The sequence below is a fragment of the Pinus tabuliformis genome, chromosome 7 (genome assembly GCF_031772625.1).
Source record: "Pinus tabuliformis cultivar Carrire ecotype Pingquan chromosome 7, CPIR1, whole genome shotgun sequence".
Lineage (NCBI taxonomy): Eukaryota > Viridiplantae > Streptophyta > Pinopsida > Pinales > Pinaceae > Pinus > Pinus tabuliformis.
The window spans coordinates 62,788,128-62,797,663 of NC_142293.1; positions in this window are offsets into that span (position 1 = coordinate 62,788,128).

A 9,536-nucleotide genomic window follows, 5' to 3' on the forward strand; every position below is an offset into this window, starting at 1 on the left:
TGACTATTCCCATTTATCATTCTCCAGATAATTTTTGTCCCTAGAGCAATGTTCATTAGTCCTGGTAGGCGTATTGCTATACCTCCTTTTTCATAGGGAAGAGTAACTTGCTCCCATCTAACAAGGCTGAATTTTTTATTATCTTGTTTTCCTCCTTGCCAGAGGAAGCTTCTAATTATCAGTTCCATTTGCTTGTGGGCACTTGCCGGAGCCATAATGATTGCATACTGATATATAGGCAAGGCCGAGAGAAGTGCTTTAATCAATGTCACTCTTCCTGCCAGGTTGAGCCACATCACTCCCCAGTTCTGAATTTTTTCCCTCATTCTCTCCACTTGCTTGTTCCAGACTTCTGATTTTACCACTTCCTTTGCTAAGGGCAGCCCAAGATAAGTGAAGTGGCTCCAATTTATTTGTAAAGGTATTTCCAGTATTTGTGAGATACGCTGCATTGTTTTTGTTGGGGTATTCCAACAATAAATTCTGCATTTGGAGTTGTTTAAAATTCCTCCTGAAGCTAGGAGAAATTCATCCAAGACTTTTTTGAATCGTCTTGCTATAATGCAGGATGCCTCGCCTATGAGAAGGGTATCATCTACAAAGAGAGAGTGGTTTATATCTTTGACTCCTCTCGATATTTGGATCCCTGTTATTTTTTTCTCTTTTCTCTGATTTTCCAGCATAGCACTCAGCAATTCAGCCATGATGATGTACAAGAATGGAGAAAGCGGACAACCTTGCCTCAACCCTCGTGTGCTTTGGAAAAATTTATTGGGCCATCCATTGATTAATGGAGCTATCCATGGATTTGATATACATGCCTGGATAATCTCTATGAAATTTATTGAAAAGCCAAACTTTTTGAGAGCTGCTGCAAGAAAGTTATGGTTAACTCTATCAAAAGCATTAACCATATCTAACTTAACAATCATTCCTCTCTCCTTTCTTTGGATACTGCTGTGAATAGCCTCCTGAACAATTATCACATTGTTTGTGATTTGCCTCTTGGGGACAAATCCTCCTTGGCTTTCTGAAATTATTTTTGGAAGTAATTTTTTCATTTTGTTTGCTAGAATTTTGGTGAGAATTTTATAAGACGAGTTGCAAAGGGATATTGGCCTATATCTGTTAAAAGTTGTAGGATTGGGTTCTTTGGGAATGAGGGCTAGGAAGGAGGATTTTGTATTTCCTCCAATCTTTTTTTTTTTGGAAAGCATTTTTGAGCATTCTCATTAGATCTTTTTTTATAATTTCCCAATGTTGTCTGTAAAAGGCCATTGTAAATCCATCTGGACCTGGTGCCTTATCAGGGTGGAGATTCCACACAGCTTCTCTGACTTCTTCCTCAGTGATTTCTTTGTCTAATTCCTTGTTTGGTTGGTTGCTTATTTTTTTTTATATGCTGCAAAATTTCTTCATTAGCTGCCTGCTGGTCACTTGTTGAGAGTTCTTTAAAGTGTTTATGGGCTGCATTTTTTATTGCTTCAACTCCTTTTATTTCTTGACCATTTACTTGAATCTGTTCAATCTGATTTTTGGACCTCCTTATTTTCATTGTATTATGAAATAATGCTTTATTTTTGTCTCAGGATTTTAGCCAGAGGCATCTTGATTTCAGTCTGCTTTCCTCTTCTTCTTGCCTATTTTGCTTATATATTTCCAGATATATTTCATTTTCTTGTATATGATCTTGCTTACTTTCTTCCTTGTTCTCTTTTTCCTTGCAAAGATTATCCATTTTTTTTTGCAATTCGATTTTCCTAGCTTTGTCCCGGAGATCAATTTCTCTTGTCCAATTTTTTAAGTGCATCCTTAGGTTCTTTAGCTTAGTTTCCCAAACATACTGGGAAGATCCTGTGACGCTTTTTTTTCCAGCTGTCCTTTATTTGTTTGCCAAAATCTTCCTTGTTGTCCCAAATTGAATTATATCTGAAGGGAAGGGGTCCTTAATTTTCCAGCTTTCCCAAGGTTAGCACCACCGACTTGTGATCTGAAGCTGAGTTGTGAACAATTTTACTTTTCACAAGAGTATAAGCAACTGCTATGCTTTCATGAATAAGAATTCTGTCCAACCTTTCTTTTATGTTGTTTTTTCCTATTCTTTTGTTGTTCCAAGTGTATTTTCCATTGCTTGGCGGAATGTCTATTAATTTGTGTTCTTCTATTATTCCTTCAAGAGCTTCTCTTGACGGATCATTGTGGAAGATTCCGCAAAATTTTTCTTCTGTATTCCTTATCAGATTTAAGTCTCCTCCCAGGATTAAGTTCCAACTTTGTCTCTCTGCTATTTCTTCTTTAACTGATTTCCAACATTGTTCTTTCTCTCTATAGTGATTTGGGTAGTACACATTTATAATGCTATACTATTCTTTTGTATTGAGATTTCTCAACTCTGTTCGAATCCAGTGTCTGCTGTTTTTTTGGGTCATTAATTCCCATTTTCGTTTATCCCAAATGGTGATGATTCCTCCTGATGCTACTGTGGCTTCTAATGCTACTCCTTCATAATCTTTTAGTTTTTGAATCATTTTTTGATTTTCTTGCTTATTTAGTTTGGTCTCTTGGATCATATATATGTCTGGTTGTTCCATGGCTAAAATGTCTTGAGCTGCATTGACTTTAAAGGAGGTCCCAAGGCCGCGACAATTCCAAAAGACCACTATCATTATTCACTGTTGTGTTGGTGTGGTCCTCCCTTTCCTCTTTGCTGAGTTTTTTCATGACTTCCTGTTTGTTTCCCAAGGAATGAATCCATTGGCTGTTGCGTTCCTAGGGCCATTTCTTTAGCTGCTGCCTCATCTCTGATTTCTTTATTGGATTTCCTTCCCACTTTTTTTTGCTGATCCCAGGCTTGGGGGATTTCTTTGGCTTTGTTTCTAGTTAGAATGCGGTCCACTGAGGGAGGAGGTGGAGAGGATATAGGGTTGGGGGAGGATATGAGAGCTAAAGAGATGGGGTTTGAAGGTGGGGATCTGGGAGAGGGTGGATCAAAGGAGTCTTCTAATGGCTCAAAAGGATTCGGAGTTGTGTGATCAGGAGGAGTAACCTTCGCTGGAGGCTGAGAGGTTGTTTCATTTGCTTCTTGGGATTGATAGATATTTGATGCGGTCTGCTTATTGGTTGATTTTTTTCCTTTTCACTTGTTCCCATGTAGGTTCTTGCTCTTCTACATTTTCATGCTCTATTTTTTTAAGACACCTATTTGCAAAATGACCATACTCGTGACATACCTTGCATTTAAATGGTATTTGCTTGTAGTCCAGCTGCTGAATGTGTGTCCACTGGTCGACCTTGATCTTTATTGCCTTTGGGAGGCCTTTTCCGAGATCTACTTCCACACATATTCTTGCGCACGCATGCATGTTGTCTTTTGGCTCACATCTGTCAATATATTTGCCCACTGCGTTTCCTATAGCCTTTACAGATTCGTCTCCCCAGCAGTGAAGAGGAAGATGCGGGAGCCTGACCCACACAGGCACTGCATTTGGGACATCCATCTCCGGATCAAAGTCTGGCATCCACCTGTTCAGGTATAAACCTCTGGAGTCCATGAAGTAAGGTCCGTTTCTAAATATCATATCTTTGTCCTCCTTTGTTTCAAAGAGAAAGGTGTAGTATCCCCTTCCACATAATCGTATTGCTATCTTCCCCTGTGTGGTTGCATTCCAGTTTCTTTCCACCCATTTTTGCACTGATTTGGGTGAAGGCCATAGCCCTGTGAACTGTCCAACAAGTCCGCGTTCTGCCAGAGAGATGGCTGCTCTTCTTGGATGATCCGGATTTAAGCAGGAACGCAATAGATTACAGAGATAACCATAAATACAGAGATGCGATAACCATAAATACAGAGATGCAGCGGAAATAATACTTCATTTCATTACTGTAAAATACTGAAATATGCTTACAACCAAAAATGGAAATAAACCAGCTAGGGCGATGGTAGCTATCTCTGAGAAGAGATGTGCGGCTACATGCCTCTGAACTGTTCCGAACTGAGTTACAATGAGGCTCGAAGGCCTATTTATTGTTGAGAAACAATGGAAAACCCTTCACATTCCAAAACCTAACCCTAGAAGATGAAACGCCAAATTGTGGGCCCCGTTTGGGTAAATTGGTACATCAATTTCCCGGGGTCGTAACTTTGGCATACGATCTCCGTTTGACGCGCACAATAGCTCGTTAGAAAGATCTATCCGAGTACTACTACTTTGGGAGGCAACATGGGTCCATGGACCCATGTTGCCCCAGAATCCCAAAAAAACGTCGTTTAGGGCCTCAAAACGGCTCCGGAAGTTCAGGACCCGAAAAACTGCTAAAAATAGTAAACTGTGCTACAATTTAGGAAACTGAAAAGACTGAAAGAGACAATTGTGGGGGTCCAAATGGGTTGGTGGGTGGCCACCAACATCCACCTGGATCATTCCTCCCCCCTTAGGAAGCAATGGTCCCCATTGCGTTCAGTTCCTCCTTGAGATGAGGAAGCTTCTGCTGAGCTGGGTCTCTGATGAGCTGTTCTGCACTCTCTGATGTGACCAGAAATGGTGGGAAGCATGGTCGACGATGGTCCACATTGAACACTTGATGCAAGCCAAGGAATGGAGGAATGCTGTGCTTCGAAGCATTGTTGCCCGTAGCCTTGGTACTGGTGTAAGGACCATGTCGGAGTTGCCTGAGTTTCTGATGGGTTCTGGTAAGGCGTTCTTTCTGTCGATGCAACCAGACTTTGTTGCCCACCTGAAACTTGTGTGGTACCCATGTGGGTGAGGAGAAGTTGTTCCTGTGTTCTGTCATGACCGTATCCCTTTGCTGCTGCTGCTGCGTGGAGGAACCCTTTGTAGGGATCATGGAGGTAGCAACGATCTTCCCCTTACTTTGGGAGTGAACCAGACAGATAAATTTCCTGGTCTGTGAGATGAGCTTGCTGCCTTTCTTAGTAGTGATCAAGGATGTGGCAGTAGGTGGGGCTACCTCTGGTATCCTGTATAATGAATTACTCAAAGAAATAATGACAGCACGAGGCCTTGACTCATACACAGCATGTCGCCTCCACAAGTATGGCTGGCCTAATAATACATCACAAACATCCAGAGGTGTAACATCACACAATACCTCGTCTGTGAAGGGTTTGATGCTGTAGGGAAGGCGGCACTGCTGGCGAACTTTCAGATCTCGTCCTTCGTGAAGCCACCCGATACTGTACGGCTGCGGGTGCGGTGTAGTCTGTAGGCCCAACCGCTTCACGACCTCTGCTGAAATAAGGTTCTTTTGGCTGCCACTGTCGACAATGAATTGTAGCGGCGAACCCTTCACCCACATCTGTGAGTGGAAAAGACGCTCCCCTTCCTCTAGATTTTCGGGCTCATCTTTCTGGATCTTGGCGGTGGCAACAGTAGCGCTGGGATCCGCATCAATGATCTGCTTCCCTTTTCCATTCCCCTTGTCAGGTTCTGGCTCAGGGTCAGAACATGCATCTGATTCGGAAGCCTTCAATTCGGCCACCAGCGACTGCTTGGTCCGACACTCACTTGTGTTATGAGTGGGACTCTTGTGGAACTCACACCACTTTCCTGTGTCCTTGATCCGGATTTAAGCAGGAACGCAATAGATTACAGAGATAACCATAAATACAGAGATGCGATAACCATAAAAACAGAGATGCAGCGGAAATAATACTTCATTTCACTAATGGAGAATACTGAAATATGCTTACAAATAGAAATGACCCAGCTAGGGCGATGGTAGCTTATCTCTGAGAAGAGATGTGTCGGCTACATGCCTCTGAACTGTTCCGAACTGTCTTTACAATGAGGCTCGAAGGCCTATTTATTATTGAGAAACAATAGAAAACCCTTAACATTCCAAAACCTAACCCTAGAAGATGAAAACGCCAAACTATGGGCCCCGTTTGGGTAAATTGGTACATCAACTTCCCGGGGTCGTAACTTTGGCATACGATCTCCGTTTTACACGCATGATAGCCCGTTGAAAAGATCTTTCTGAGGACTATAACACAAACAACGATTTTTTATATAAAAAATCGCAGGGGCGGGATTTCCCAAAAAACATCGTTTAGGGCCTCAAAACGGCTCCGGAAGTTCAGGACCCGAAAACTGCTAAAAATAGTAAATTGTGCTATAATTAAGGAAACTGAAAATGTCAAGAGGGACAATGGTGGGGGTCTAGGTGGACTTGGCAGGTGGCCACCAATATCCACCTGGATCATTCCTCCCCCCTTAGGAAGCAATGGTCCCCATTGCGTTGAGTTCCTCCATGAGATGGGGAAACTTTTGCTGAACTTGGTCCCTGGTGAGCCACTTGCCATTGTGAAGGAGTTGGCCTGCTTTGACAACTCGATACAGTTGAATATTCTGTTGGCGAGTATTCTTGATCTGTGTGTCCATGATTCGATCCGTTGCAGCTTGTTCCATGCAATCTGGATTTAATTCTGTGGGGGTGAGCTGTTCTGCAATGTCGGATGTATCTAGCAATGGTGGAAAGTATGGCCGAAGGCGGTCCACATTGAACACTGGGTGCAGGCCAAGGAATGGGGGAATGCTGAGTTCAAATGCATTGTTTCCCACAGCCTTAGTAATGGTGTAGGGACCATATCGGAGTGGTCTCAGTTTCCGATAGGCTCCAGTAAGGCGTTCCTTTTGTAAATGCAACCAGACTTTGTCACCCACCTGGAACTTGTGTGGCACTCGATGTTGATCATGTCGCTGCTTGAACTTGGCATTTGATTTCTCCAGAATGTCATGGACCTGCTGGCGAATATGTTGGATGTGCTCAATGAAGCTGGTCGCCTTGTTTGTTTCAGACTGGACATGAGCAGAATCTGCGTGAGTAGCTGCAAATGGCATGGCCACATCAATGGGGCATAATGGCTGGAATCCCAAGCCCACCTGAAAAGGGCTATGGCCAGTGGAGCTGTGAAGAGCTCGGTTGTAGCTGTGTTGAACATAGGGGAGGCTCTCGTCCCATGTGCGTGGATGCTTTGAGTTGTACATGTGCAGAATGTGTACAATCATCCTATTGACAACCTCTGTCTGGCCATCAGTTTGAGGATGGAAGGCGGTGGACTTAGTGAGTTTGGTGTCCAGCATTGACCAGAGACTGGACCAAAATGTACTGAGGAACCGACTGTCCCGATCTGAGATGATAGACTGTGGAATCCCAAAGTGCACCCAAACTCGTTCAAAGAAGAGTTTAGCAGTGGCTTCTGCTGTGATGTTCTTCTTACAGGCCACCATGATGGCCATCTTCGAGAACCTGTCGACGACTACAAAAACACAGTCATTTTCATGCTTAGTGGAAGGAAGGCCAGACATGTAATCCATGGAGATGGATTCCCAAGGTTGGCTAGGGGTAGGCAGTGGGGTATAGAGGCCTTGCTTCTTGATGGTCGGTTTGGCAATGGCACAGGCAGTACATGATCTGATGTACTTCCCAACATCCTGTCGAAGATTCGGCCAATAGAAATACTTTTGCAGCACTGCCACTGTTTTCTCGACCCCGAAATGACCAGCAACTCGACTATAGTGTGCTTCCCAAATCATCTTGGCACGCTCGCTTGAAGGAACACAAAGGTGACCCAAGTGGCATAACAGGTCGTCCTGGAGGTGAAAATCTGGAACATGCTGACCCTCCAAGAGGTTCTGGTATGTGTGGCCGAATTCCGGGTCGCTTTTGTAGAGCAGTGGCCAATCAGAAGTCTCGTGCCCACAAGAGTTGAGGACGGTGGTTAACGCCATGATTGGTGGTCGACTGAGGCAATCTGCAACATTATTAGTGCTGCCCTTCTTATACTTGATATTCAAATGGAACTGTTGCAGGTATGTGGACCACTTCTGATGGCGATCATTCTGCAATTTCCCTTGGGTCTGTATGAACTGTAGGGGTCGGTGGTCTGTGTGGATGACCGTTTCCTTCCCCAAAATGTAGTGCTTCCATTGCCGACAAGCCTGTACAATGGAATACATCTCTTTATCATAAGTGGGATACTTCCGGACCGTGTCTGAAAGTGTTTCACTGTGATATGCCACAGGATGCCCGTGTTGAGTAAGGACCGCCCCAATAGCATAGTCAGAGGCATCTGTCTCGACCTCAAATGGTTGTTGTAAATCTGGTAAAGCGAGCACTGGTGCTGTGCAGAGGCGATCTTTCAACTCTATGAATGCCTTCTGTTGAGATTCAGACCAAAAGAATTTTGCCTTCGCCCCGCCCTTGGTGACTTGACTCAAAGGCCAAGTGATATGAGAAAAACCCAACACGAACCTGCGGTAGAAGTTGGCAAGACCTAGAAAGCTGCGGAGCTCTGTCAAAGTGGTCGGAGGTGGCCAATCCCGAATGACTTTGATCTTGGCTGGATCCACATGCACCCCCTGTTCATCAATAATGTATCCCAGATACTGAACCTGGGTCATGCCAAAAGTGCATTTCTCCAAATTGGCACATAGCTTGTGTTGTCGCAGTGTTTGGAGAACCTGTCGGATGTGGTGGAGGTGCTCTTCCCAACTCTGGCTGAAGATCAGAATGTCATCCAAGTATACCACTACAAATGAGTTGGTGTATGGCCGCAAGATGTCATCCATTAGCCTCATGAAGGTTGCAGGAGCATTTGTCAACCCGAAAGGCATAACCAACCATTCGAAAAGGCCCTCTTTGGCTTTGAAGGCAGTCTTCCACACATCAGAGGGTTCGATTGGTACCTGGTGATATCCTGACTTCAGATCAATCTTGCTGAAATATTTTGCCCCCTTTAGTTGGTCTAGGAGGTCATCAATCCGCGGGATCGGGTACCTATTACGGACAGTGATCTTGTTCAGCGCTCGATAGTCAATACAGAGTCTCCAAGTCCCATCCTTCTTCTGTACCAACACAATTGGGCTCCCGCAAGGCGATGAACTCGGACGGATGTGGCCTTTTTGCAGAAGCTCCTGAATCTGCCTCTTGATTTCATCGTTCTCCAAAACGGAGCGCCGATAAATTGGTCCATTGGGTAAGGGTGCACCTGGGGTCAGATCGATGGAGTGCTTGACCTGACAGTGCAGAGGAACCCCTACGGGGGAGGTGAAGATGTCCTCGTACTCCTCCACGACCTTGTCCATCTGTAGTTGTCGTGCAGAGGGGCCCTGTCTGGAGGTTGTGGCCACCGTCTTCTTCTTTCCTTGAGGGCGTATCATCAGGAAAACAAATTTTCCAGTTTTTGAAATGAGCTTACTGCATTGTTTTGTAGTAATCAAAGAGATGGCAGTAGGCGGTGCTACCTCTGGTATCCTGTACAACTGATTTCCCAAAGTAATAATAACAGCACGGGGCCTTGATTCATACACAGCATGTCGCTTCCACAAGTATGGTTGTCCTAATAATACATCACAAACTTCAAGTGGAGCAATGTCACACAATACCTCATCTGTGAAGGGCTTGATGTTGTATGGAAGGCGACACTGTTGGCTCACGCGAAGATCCCGTCCTTGGTGCAGCCACCCGATAGTGTACGGTTGTGGATGTGCTGTGGTCGGTAAGCCCAACCGCTT